This window comes from Sminthopsis crassicaudata, chromosome 1, assembly GCF_048593235.1.
Source record: "Sminthopsis crassicaudata isolate SCR6 chromosome 1, ASM4859323v1, whole genome shotgun sequence".
In the NCBI taxonomy this organism is placed as follows: domain Eukaryota; kingdom Metazoa; phylum Chordata; class Mammalia; order Dasyuromorphia; family Dasyuridae; genus Sminthopsis; species Sminthopsis crassicaudata.
Genome location: NC_133617.1, coordinates 676,504,580 through 676,518,486, shown reverse-complemented (window position 1 = coordinate 676,518,486; position 13,907 = coordinate 676,504,580). Strand labels below are relative to the sequence as shown.

Genomic DNA, 13,907 nt, shown 5'->3' with positions numbered 1-13,907 from the left:
AGATGAACTTGAGATGAGAGAACATTTCAGCCATGAGGAAAAGCCAAAGAAAATGCCTGGAGCCAAAAGACAGATTGTCTTGTGCATAGAACAAGGAGATCCATGTCACTGGATCAAAGATCATATGGCTAAGAGTGGCATATACAAGGGCTGGGATGATAAGACTGGAGCTAGGTTGTAAAGAACTTTAAACAACAAAGAGAAGATTTTTTATTTTTATTTTGAAGGCAATAGGGAACATTGCATTTTATAGAGTAAGGAGGTGAGACTTCAGGTGTACTTTAGGAGAAACCACTTTGGCGGTTGAATGGAAGATGGATTGAAAACAGAAGAAATTTGAGATGGAAAAATTAACCAGTAGGCTGTTGTAATAGTTGTAATAGTTTAGATGTGAGAAGATGAGGGTCTATGCTAGAGTGGTAACAATATCAGATTTAAAAAGGTGGCAGTTTTGAGAGAGTTTGTGAAGGTACAATAAATAAAAGGTTTGTTAACAAATCAAATATGAGAGATGAGAGACAGTGAAGCAGATAAGATTACAACTAGGTTGTGAGCCTGTAGGACTAGGAGAATGTTATTTCTCTCAACAGTAATAGGGAAGATAGCTAATCTCTACTCTTGCACCGCCAATAACTGCTTATTGAACATCTTGAAGTAGATATCCTATAGTCATTTAAAACTCAGCATGTCCAAAACAGAACTTATCTTTTCCCTAAACTCTCCCTTCTTCCAAACTTCCTCATTACTATTAAGTTCACTATCATCCTTGAGCTCACAATCTTGGTATCATACTAGACTTCTCACTCAGACTTATACCACACATCTAATCTATTGTCACATTTTGTCATTTCTGCCTTCACAACATCTCTCCTGTCTCTTTTTGTCCATTCACAGAGAGAGAAAAGCCCTCTTACCTAATACCTGAACTGTTGCAATAGCCTACTACTTGGTCTTGAGTCTCTTCTCTCTTAAATCCATTATTCACTCTGCTGCCAAAGTGGTCTTCCTAAAGCATGGTTCTTACCATTCCACATGCTTATTTAGTAAATTCTAGTGACTCCTTCTTACCTCCATAATAAAATTATAAAATTCTGCATGGGTTTTAAAAGCATTCACAACCTGACCCCAAACATTACCTTTCCTGTTTTCTTATAATTTACTTTCCTCCACAACCTCTATACCCCAAGAAGATACTCTTCTTCTTGCTATCTTATACATAGCATTCTATCTCCTGATTCTATGACCTTTGACTGGCTGCATTTTGTTTTTTTCTATTTTTAACTATAGTGTACAAGCATATAACCAGTACTAAATAAATGCTTTTTAAAAACCTAACTGATCAGAAAGATTATATATGATTCCTTTACTTTTAGAAGTTATTTTATATGATATCAGAGAGAAATGTACAAATATGTACTTAATTTCAATATAAATTAATTTTAGAAGAAGCAACTTGCTCTTAAAAGTGTACCACAGTGGACTATTAAGCCTAACATAAATTCTCAGGAAATTTTAAGGTACAAATAATCTAAAATTCTCCTTCAAGAATACTATGAAAAATGGTGAAACATAGAATGAATTAAGGCTAGTAAGGAACACTAACAACAGGCAGAACAAGAGATTCTTAAAGCTATTTGGAGGGAAGTGAAAGATCAAAGCTTTGCCGCTTCTTGGAGAAGATGAAATGGTGATAACTGAGACCAATAAGTTGAAAAAATTCATTCCACTCTTGTTTTTCTTCCATGGAGAATGATTTTTGGACCTGGAAAGAAGGAATAAAGATAATGATCATGCCACTGAAAACAAAGATCAATGTGAAGATGGTAACAAGTTACCAAATTGCTCTCAACGAATTTTGTTCTTTGGGCCCATATGAACTTCATTCTAAAATACTAAAAGACCCATCAACTGTAATTGCTATCATGCTAAGTAAGATTAAAAGAAATCTTGGGGAATGGGAGAGGTTCACAACACTAAAATAAGAACATGGTTTACATGATGAGCTGAAGTGATCTTAAAGTATAACTAGTCAATAGATGTTCTTTCACAGAGAAAGCTAAGTAACTTGAGCAATATTATTGTAAGTAACAGACAGATTTTTAACCCAAATCCTCTGGCTCCAAAGCTAGGATTCTTTGTCATATATCATGAATGCTACCATGAAATGAAAAGGAGAATGAGAGACAGACAGCCAAATTAGAGAGATAGAGCAATGGATTGATAAACAAGTAGATGAATGGATGAATGGGTGGACATACAGATAGATAGACAGATGGATGGATGGATAAATTGTTGGATGAATAGAAAGATGGATGGATAGATGGATAGATGAACAGAGATGAATGTACGGATGTATGAGAGGTAGATGGACAGATAGATGGATTAGTGAATAGATAAATGAACATATGGACAGAGAGAAAAGAGGCTAGAAGCTGCCAACTGTAGGTAAGTACATTTGACTTTAACTCCTTAAAATTAGAGAGTATCTTGCTAAATAATGAAATATACATTCATGCACACACACATACATTCAGAAAGAAGGGCTGAGTTCTTCCAGATTTCAGACAATATTACAAATGAAAGAATGAGTGACTAGATGAACAGATAGAAAATCAATTATTAAGTGTGTAAATTTATATTATGTAAATATATATTTCGATAAGCACTGGGGATCCAAATGGAAACGAAAGTAGAACCTATAAAAAATATCAGTCACAAATCAAATGAAAGAATCTTGTGGTTCTTAGAATACTGTGGTGAAGGAGATGGCAATATATCTTTTTCTATGTCATTTCTACTAAAATCCCATCCATTCCTGATGTTGAACCTCTTTATAATACCAAGGATTTGGGTAGCAAAAGTTTTTTCTGGATCTTCTGTAGATGTGGCTGCTAAGGAAGAATGGGTTAAAGCATCTCCAGAACCAATTGCCACTGTGTATCTTCCCAGGAGTAGCTCCCTAAGAAGATTGCTGTTATGGCTAGATGAATGGATAGATGGAGAAACAAATGGATGGATAGATTAACTCAATGAATAGATGGACCTATTGTCTCTAAGCCCTTTAAAATTTTAATTACTTCATTTGATCATCATAACCACCCTAGGAAGCAGAGGCTACACAGTAATAGTATGTCTGTGAAGAATTTCAAAAGAAATACAAATTATAAATACAACTAAACATTTTCAAAGTGTCCTACCAATATATGATCCTACATTTGCTACCTGTGTGTAAATCGGTAGCATGGACTCTGTTCTTCACTTTCCTTTTCTATAAAACGAGACAATTGGACTAAATAAACTTCAATTTCCTTTACAGCTCTAAATATGTGGTTTTATGATCCTTTGAACAACTAGATGAAAAGTTTTCAAAATCTCTAATAATCAGAGAAATGTAAAAGGTAAAAATAATGTAATGGTAAAAGTTAAGAAAAATCCATTGCTAAAGGAGCTCTGGGAACATAAGAATGCTAATTCAACTACTCAAAGGAATTTTGAACTGTTTCCAACATTCTGTAAAACAATTTAAAATTATGTAGGAAAAGTTGCTAAATTGTTCATGCTTTTTGGTGATATTTTGTGGAATTATTACCAAAAAGACTTATTTGTACAAAATAATTCAATGCTGTATTATTTTTAAATCTAAAAATGATCCATTGAGATATATAGTATTTGGGACACAGTGGTTATTTAAGTATTACTTGTTGAATTTTTATTGAAATGAAGTCTATAAAGATTTATTTCTATCCTAACTTTACTTATGGGTAAACTAAGATTCCTTCAGGGTAATGATGATGATTATGACAACTGATATTTACTATATGCTTTGTAATTTGTAAATACTTTGCACACATGACAGCAGTTGATCTTAATAGCAACATCCCTACAAGGTAAATTCTGTAGAAAAAATTTTCCTCATTTTACAGATGAGGAAACTCAGGCTGAGAGAGGTCAGATAAGTTGTTACACAGCTAGTAAGTTTCTAAGACAATTTTTGCAACTAAGCCTTCCTGACTCCAGAATGTGTGAACTATCCAATATGTTATGTTATTTCTCATATCCAAGGAATTTGTCCATGAGATTTAAACTAGTTCTCTTTTATAATCATTAAAATAAATTTCCAAAAATTTTTGAATATGGTGCTGAAAACATTTTGTGAAAAAGTGTGATTATCTTCCCTATTAATCATCCTGAAGACCTCTTGAAATCAATTTGTAATTTTAGGGGGAAAGTCACAAAAATGTTTATAATATTTGACTCAGCAATCCTACTATAAGGCCTATAATTCAAAGACATCAATGATAGAAAAAAGATTCAACATGTAATAAAATATTCATGGTAGCACTACTGTGACAAGTAGTGTTGAATGACGATTCTCCAGCATATAAAATGGGGATTCTTTTTAGGTATCATTTAGATTAAAAATCACAAATTCTGTGATTCTATAAATTTTAATCAAAATGGATACTCATCAATTAGTCATTGGCTAAATATTCTATATTACATGAATATGATGAGATATTCTGATATCAAGGTCTGAAACTATCAAAGAAAGGAGTTCCTCATATAGTAAGATATACTGAATTTAAGAAATTCAGAAAAATGTGGAAAAAATTGCATGAATTTATGTAGAGCAAAATAAGTAGAACCAAAAGAATAACATACATGAGGACTATAACAATGTTGCTTGTTGCCCTTTGTTCTCAGAGGAGCAAAATAACATCACTATTTTGGTTCTCTATTGCTTGTGCTAATTTTGGCCTAACAATGACCATCAAGAAAACAAAAGTACTGCATCAGCAAGCACCACACCATCCATATCTGGAACCATCAGTTACAGCAAATGAGGTTTAAATTCCATGGATAATTTCACTTACTTTGGCAGTATACTTTCTAGAGTGTATACATTGATAATGAGATTGATACACACATTGTCAGAGCTAGCTCAATGTTTGGGAAGCTTCAAAGAAAAGTGTGGGAAAGAAGAGATATCAGACTGACTACCAAAGTGAAGGTCTACAGAACCATTGCTGACCTCATTGTTGTATAACAATGTAAATCATCAATTTTGAGACAAGATGGTAAAGGTTTAAGACAATAGATCTGGCCATTATAAGCACCAGGTAACCAGCACGGCATTCATCTCAAATAGAATGGATGTTGTGACTATCAATGATTTCATTAGCATAAATTATATGGTTTATATTTCAAAATTATCCCATCCATGACAAATTCAAGGGCACTGTCAAGACTTACAATGGAAAACTAGTAATCAATGGGAAAGCCATTACCATCTCTAATGAGCATGACACTATCAATGGGAAATTGCAAGATCCTGGAGCCAAAGTGTAGTAAAGTCCACTGATGAATTTACTACCACAAAAAAGGCTAAATCTCCTTTGAAAGGTGAAGCTAAATGTATCATAATTTTTGCCACTTGTTTGTGGTTTGAGGGAACCATGAGGAATATAACAATTTTCTTGAGATTTTCAGTAATGCGGACTTCTGGCCAAGATGGTGGCATGGAGGCAGACAGCTGCTTGAGCTCCGTGTTCTTTCTCAGGACTGACTTCATGACAAGCCTCGGAGTTAATGCTTGACCGGAAAAGAAACCCACAAGTAATCACCAACAGAAGACATCCTTGAAATTCACCAGAGAAGGTCTGTGTTTGCTGGGGGGACAGTCGAACAGACTGGGAGCAGATTGAGGGCAGGCAGCGAGAGCTAGACAGGCAGCTCACACAGCTCAGACCAGAGGGGGGAGGGGTATGGTCTCTGCCATTTCTGCAAAAAGACTTTTACCCCAGTGTGGATGTGCTGTCTTGGCAGCAAGCCAGGAGCAGCAGAGAAGGTGTAATCACCACCGGAGGTGAAGAATAAAACCCCGGAAAGCTAGCATCTCTCACGATCAGGCCACTCCCACCCCCACCCCACCAGGAGTGATTCAGCCTGTTCTCAGAGCCTCACAGCGAAGACGAAGCACAGCCATCACTGTCCTGTTAATGGCTCACTGCTGTCCTCCCCCCAGTCTGTAGAGGAAGCCCATTAACACCATCCAGCCCCATCCCCCTAAAAACAGACCAATTGTTTCTCTTGTCAATTTGTTTTCTTTTATTCTGCTCTGACAAAATGAACAAAAAATTCAAAAGGGATCTAACCATTGACAGCTTCTGTATGGAGAGAGCAGACTTCAAACACTGAGGAGACTAAAAACAGACTGTCCCCAGAGGAATCCTCTAAGGGGGATATGAGCTGCTCCTCAATACATAATACTCTCATAGAGGAAATCAAAAAGGCTCTCACAAGAGAGCTGGAAGAGAAATGGGAAAAGGAAAGGGAAGCTTGGCAAGAGAGCCTGGAGAAGTCATCCAGAGTGGATAAAGAGATCAAATCATTGAGAAATAACATTAGTGAGCTGGAAAAAGAAAACAGCTCTCTAAAAAATAAAATGGATGAAATGGAAAAAAATTCCATAGAAGAAAAAAACTCACTTAAAAACACAATTGGACAATTACAAAAAGATATAAAAAAAGTGAATGAAGAAAATACATAATTGAAAATTAGACTCGAACAAGTAGAAATGAATGACTCAAGGAGAAACCAAGAAGTAGTCAAGCAAAGCCAGAGAAATGAAACAATTGAAAAGAATGTCAAGTACCTTAATAGAAAAACAACAGACCTGGAAAACAGATCCAGGAGAGACAATTTGAGAATAATCAGACTCCCTGAAAAGTGTGAGGAAAAAAAGAGCCTGGACACTATTTTCGAGGAAATTATGAAACAGAGGGTAAAATAGACACTGAAAAAATTCATCGATCAACTACTGAAAGGGACCCTAAAATCAAAACGCCAAGAAATATAGTGGTCAAGTTCAAGAACCATCAGACAAAGGAAAAAATACTGGAAGCTTCTAGAAAAAAGCAATTCAGATATGGAGGAGCCACAATAAGGATAACCCAGGATCTAGCAGCATCCACATCAAAAGAACAAAGGGCCTGGAATATGATATTCCAAAAGGCTAAGGAACTTAGTATGCAGGCAAGAATAACTTACCCAGCAAAAATGAACATCGTTTTCCAGGGAAGAAGATAGACATTTAATGAAATAAATGAATTCCATCTATTCTTGATGAAAAAACCAGACCTACATAAAATGATTGATCTTCAAATACAGAACTCAAGAGATTTTCTAAAAAGGTAAAAAGAAATCTTGAGAACTATACTTCTGCCATAAAAATATGTAAAGAACATATGTATAATTTGTCCTAGAAATTAGAGGTGGAAAGGAAATTATATCATAAAAAAGTGTAAAGTGGTGGTACTACATCTCATGAAGAGGCAAAGATAACCTATTATATCTGAGAGAAAGAAAGGAGGGAGATGATCATAGTGTGGATCAATAGACATATTCTATTTATGGTGAAACTTCCTCCACTTCATTGAAAAGTGAGAGGGAAGGAATAAGCTAAGGGGAAGGGAATACAAAAATTATGAGGAAAAGGGGTAAAATAAGGGGAGGAACTTTAAGGTGGGGGAGGGATACTAAAAAGGTAGAGCTGTGAAAAACAAGTGGTGTTCACAAGTTTAATACTGGGTAGGGGGGTAAGAGGGAAGGAAAGGGGAAAAGCATAAGCAGGGGTTAACAGGATGGCAAGCAATATAGAATTAGTCCTTCTAACCATAAATGTGAATGGGGTAAACTCCCTCATAAAGAGGAAGCAGTTAGCAGACTGGATTAAAAATCAGAATCCTACTATATGTTGTTTACAGGAAACACACCTGAAACAGGGTGATACATTCAAACTAAAAGTAAAAGGGTGGAGCAGGATCTACGATGCTTCAGTCAAAGCCAAAAAAGCAAGGGTAGCCATCCTCATCTCAGATCAAGCAAAAACAAAAATTGATCTACTTAAAAGAGATAAGGAAGGGCATTATATCCTGCTAAAGGGTAGCATCAATAATGAAGCAGTATCAATATTAAACATATACACAACAAGTGGTGCAGCATCTAAATACTTAAAAGAGAAATTAAGAGAGCTGCAAGAAGAAATAGACAGCAAAACTATAATAGTGGCCTCATCTCCAAAATATACAGAGAATTGACTTTAATCTATAAGAAATCAAGCCATTCTCCAATTGATAAATGGTCAAAGGATATGAACAGACAATTTTCAGATGATGAAATTAAAACTATTTCCACTCATATGAAAGAGTGTTCCAAATCACTATGCAAATTAAGACAACTCTGAGATATCATTACACACCTGTCAGATTGGCTAAGATGACAGGAACTAATAACGATGAATGTTGGAGGGGCTGTGGGAAAACTGGGACACTGATGCATTGTTGGTGGAGTTGTGAAAGAATCCAACCATTCTGGAGAGCAATCTGGAATTATGCCCAAAATGTTATCAAAATGTGCATACCCTTTGACCCAGCAGTGCGACTACTGGACTTATATCCCAAGGAAATACTAAAGAAGGGAAAGGGACCTGTATATGCCAAAATGTTTGTGGCAGCCCTTTTCATAGTGTCTAGAAACTGGAAAATGAATGGATGTCCATCAATTGGAGAATGATTGGGTAAATTATGGTATATGAATGTTATGGAATATTATTGTTCTGTAAGAAATGACCAACAGGAGGAATACAGAGAGGCTTGGAGAGACTTACATCAACTGATGCTGAGTGAAACAAGCAGAACTAGGGGATCATTATACACTTCAACAATGATACTGTATGAAGATGTATTCTGATGGAAGTGGATATCTTCAACATAGAGAAGAGCTAATCCAATTCCAATTGATCAATGATGGACAGAATCAGTTACATCCAGAAAAGGAACACTGGGAAATGAGTGTAAACTGTGAGCATTTTTTTTTGTTTTGTTTTGTTTTGCTTCTCTTCCCAGATTATTTTTACCTTCCAAATACAATCCTTCCTTTGCAACAACAACAACAACAAAATTTGGTTCTGCACATATATATTGTACCTAGGATATACTATAAGATATTTAATATGTATGGGAATGCCTGCCATCTAGGGGAGAGGGTGGAGGGAAGGAGGGGAAAAATTCAGAACAGAAGGGAGTACAAGGGATAATGTTGTAAAAAAAATTACCTATGTATATGTACTGTCAAAGAAAATGTAATAATTATAAAAATTAATAAAAAAAAGAAAAGATTTTCAGTAATGCTTCCTGAAGTACTAACTACTTGATTCCCTTAGCCCAATGTAATTCATAACAACTTTGGCTTTATGGAGAGACTCATGAACATAGATTATGCTATTATTTATACCTTGAAAAGAATACTTAATCCTTCTGACAAATTGTAGTGTTATTGGTGTAGAAAATACTATTCCTTTTTTCACTGGTACATCTAAAGTTGTGGAGAAAGTCATACTTGAACTGAATGAGAAGTTCACAGGTATGAATTTCTGTGTTTCTACTCCCAATGTGTCTATTATGGATCTTACCTGACACCTGAAACAACCTATCAAATGTGATGATTTCAAAAAAAGTGGAAGAGCAAGAATCAAATAGTCACTTGAAGAACATCTTAAACTACACAGAAGGCCAGGTAACATCCTATGATCTTAACAGTGACACCCAGTCTTCTACTTGTAATGAATAAAAAACTATGAGAGATAGTTTCTGGGTAGTAGTAAGTAACCAATTCATTAATTAGGGTAGCTGCCAATCAATAAATTGATGGTCAATGACAAAACCATGGAGATAATGAATGCCTTAAATACTTTTGTAAAAGGGAATGCCTCTGACAAATGAAAATCAACCCTGATTGGTGAATGTTTAATGAGGAGATGAGTCAGAAGTCTTCAGCTCCTTCTGCAGATAATATCACTTAATCAAGAGATTCAGTTACTTCCAGAAATTTAAAAAAGGGAATTCTATCTCCATTCAGATGATTCTGGTTTTCTCTGAGGGTGATCTGAATTACCGTAAACAAAAGGAAAGCTTCTCTCCAAACACAAATAAAGTCCCCAATTGGGTGGGGTTGGGCCCAAAATGAAGAACTTGTTCCTTGAGGACTAGGGCAATTTCATTCATCAGTCATATATTTCAGAGACTGACTTATAAAAAGTGAATGGGCTTTAAATGAGGACGTGAAGAAGAAAAACTTGGATCCTAATTTAATAATTGGTTATTAATATAATAGTAAAATAATTTCTCTCATACCTTTGATTGTGGCATTGGCATTCATTTAATGATATTTTTTTCAAGCTCATTTCCTAGTAAGACAATGATAATGGATCCAGCAATATCTAGTAGACTGCATGGTCTATATGGACCACAAATAATAAAATGCTGGATCTTTATCTCTTGCCAAAGGAGTTCCAAAAATAGAGAATAAACGCATTTCCCAAATCTGAGTATCACAAACCCAAAAATATAATTACCCCAAGGCCCTCCTATAGAAAAATTGGAAAATAGAGTTCTATGTTGTGTACAATCAGTAAAGGCAGTGCAAAAAGGAAAAAAAAAAAGAATTCTCAAGAGGAAAAGAAGAAAGAAAACAAAGTCCTAGAGAACAGTCACTTAAATATACCTTGAAACTAATGGCAGAAAAGCAGTGGGTTACCAGGGCCAAATATTACATACATTATCAGATTCCATCACTCTATTGGGCAAATTTCCTGAATTGTTTTTCCTTACAATATTAGAGGATTCAATATTAAAAGTCAAATTTATTAATCTTGTTTAAATTATTAAACATTAGTAATTTTAAGTTAAAATTTAAAATATAGGAGAGGGAAGCTTTTACAATATAAAAAAGTTGTGAAAAAGGGCATCAATAAAACTTATACTAATTTAAAAACATATTTTAAAGAAATTAATTCAATCAATGTACATTTATTGAGTGTGTGATGGGCAAAATGCTGTGACTGATTCAGTAGAGGGAGAGAACAATTATTAAGTAAATAGAAGCCATGCCTAACCTCAAGGAGCTTACCTCCAAACAAATTGTTAACAGAAGATAAAAAGTCTGTAATCAACAAATCCCACTGGGAATCACATCTAAATGGAACGTTTCTCTGAAAGCTGTTTGACTGACATTTCTTTTCATTTATGCTCATGCAAATAGACCTGGCATCCTTTCTGTTTCCCATTTCTCTTCTGACAACATTTCAAAGCTGAAATTTCAGTGAGAGATTTTAAAGTAAATAAGATTGTCATTTCAATTATAAATTCTAATGAAGGATATTCAATTACAGGTAGACTTAAGAATATCCTGTTTTGTGCCTAGTATTGTTTGCCATTTTCATAATAGTTAATGGATTCCCAGTAAATTTGAAGGGCAGCATTGATGACTTGGGCCCTATGTAAATCCATTTCTGTGCACCATTTACATGAAAAAACGGCAAAGTCCTTATTTTGTGGCACTCTCTTCAAAGAAATACAAGTCTATTGATCAACTACATGGCCACAGGACATACATCAATTCTTTGATTTAATATTTTATAAGTCCTTCTGTGAAAACTGCAAAATAATACATTCATTATTCAGAAAGTAAATTCCTTAGGAGAAAAACAAAACAAAATATTGGCTTAAAAGTGAAATCTATTTTCTTTCATTTTCATTTCCCACTCTTTTGTTTTACTTCTGCACTTCCCTCTTCTTTCTGTTTTTTTTCCCCCTCATTCCTGTTGTGTCATGGGAGTCACCTGAGGATGGCTGCTGGAGATCTAACTCAGACCTGTAGAATGGGTCTCTTCATATGAGAGGATGATGACAATGACACAAGGAGACTGAGAGGCAGTTGTATTTTCTGACATCTCTCCTGAGAGGTATTGCTGTTCTCTGACCTCTCTCCTCTTCCCTCTTGTCTCCAATCTATTCCATTCCCAATCCACAAGGAACGTCTGCAAAGATTGCTTTGCAACTCCTTCAAGTTTATGATATAGGTGTGGAGGCTCTCAGAGAATTGACCTGCCCCTTCACCTAGCCATGATCCTTAACACATTCCTTTTTGTGATTCAGTTTATTTTCCTTCTTCTGATTCTTCTAATAGCTTGATGCATTCTCTTTTTTTTTTTTTTACTTGTACTTCCTATTAGTCTCTGCTCCTATTTTTCCTTCATCTCTGGAAATGAGGTAATATACTTTTGTTGTATTTTATCCCTCACTTTTTGAAATTTCTAACCAAATTGATCTCTTTTTTTTTTTTAATCTATGCAGATCATGATCTTTCCTGTCATTTAGTCTCATCCAGTCACCCGGGAGCACTAAAAGGTTATAGAACTTGTACCAGATCACAATGCCAGTATGTGCCAGATGAAAGACTTGAGCCTGCAACCTTCTGAGGGGCTCTATCCAGGAAGCTATGCTGCCTCTTAAGAAATGAAAAATGGATAAATTGAAAACAAGCATAATTGAAAAATAAAATAAACACAAGGAAAAGACACTTGTAAAGAAAAAAGGTATTTGGTGATTATTCAAAGATTAGAACATTTGTATCAGATTCATAAAACAAAAGTTATTCAAAGCGCTGGTCTGACCATGTTATGTCTACAATTAATAAGTCTCCACCTGATGGGCATCCACTCAATTTCCAGTTCCTTGCCTCTACAAAAAGGGCTGCTATAAAGATTTTTGCACATGTGGATCTTAATTTGCATTTCTCTGATAATGGTGATTTAGAACATTTTTCATATGAATAGAATGGTTTTCAATTTCTTCATTTGAGAAATTGTTCATATCTTTTGACATTTATCAATTAGAGAATGGCTTGTATTCTTATAAATTTGAATAAATTCTCTACATATTTTAGAAATAGACCTTTATCAGAACCCTTGGAGTTAAAAAAAAATTCCCAGTTTACTGCTTCCCTTCTAATTTTATCTGCATTGGTTTGTACAAAAACTTTGCAATTTAATATAACCAAAATTATCTATTTTGTGACCAATAAAGATCTCTAGTATTTCTTTGGTCACAAATTCCTTCCTCCTCCACAGATCTGAGAGGTAGACTATCCTTTGTTCTTCTAATTTGTTTATAGTATCACTTTTTATGTCTAAATCATTAATTCATTTAGACCTTACCTTGGTATAGGATGTTAAGTGTGGATCAATGACTAGTTTTTGCTATACTAATTTCCAATTTTCCCAGCACTTTTTTGTCAAAAAGTGAGTTCTTAAAATCCAAAACCCCAGTTTCTGGGATATCAAACACTAGATTACTATAGTCATTTTCTATTGTGTCTTGTAAACCTAACCTATTCCACTGCTCAACTACTTTGTTTCTTAGCCACTAACAAATGGTTATGATGATTGCTACTTTACAATATAGTTTTATGTCTGGTACATCTAGGGCACCCCCATTTGCATTTTTTTTCATTAATTCCCTTGAACTTCTTGACTTTTTGTTCTTCTATCTGAACTTTGTTATTACTTTTTCTAATTCTGTAAAATAATTTCCTAAGAGTTTGATTGGTATGGCACTGAATCAGTATATTAATTTAGGTAGAATTATCATTTTTATTGTATTAACTCAGCCTACACATGAGCACTTGATATTGTTCAAATTGATTAGATCAAATGATTTATGTGTGAAGTGTTTTATAATTATTTCATATAGTTGTCTTGACAAGTAGAACTCCCAATTATTTTATATTATCTAAAGTTTTTAATATAATGTCTCTTTGTATCTCTTGCTGCTGGACTTTATTGGTAAGATAAAAATGTTAATAATTTATGTGGATTTATTTTGTATAGTGCACCATTATTAAAGTTGTGAATTGTTTCTAGTAGTTTTTTAGTTGATTCTCTAGAATTCTCTAAGTATACCATTATATCATCTGCAAAAAATAATTTGATTTCCTCATTACCTACCTTTAATTTCATTTTCTTCTCTTATTACTAAAGTTAATTCTTTAATATAATATTGAATATT

General features: G+C 34.5%; 1 long non-coding RNA gene across 1 annotated transcript in view; it reads right to left on the bottom strand.

Moving 5' to 3' along the window:
* Positions 1-1,556: 1,556 nt before the first annotated feature.
* The window catches only part of LOC141555709 (uncharacterized), a 155,143-nt gene continuing 142,792 nt past the window's right edge, over positions 1,557-13,907 (bottom strand). Inside the window, exon 3 of the long non-coding RNA XR_012486300.1 lies at positions 1,557-1,762. This is a non-coding gene — a long non-coding RNA (uncharacterized LOC141555709). The remainder of the gene's footprint in view (positions 1,763-13,907) is intronic.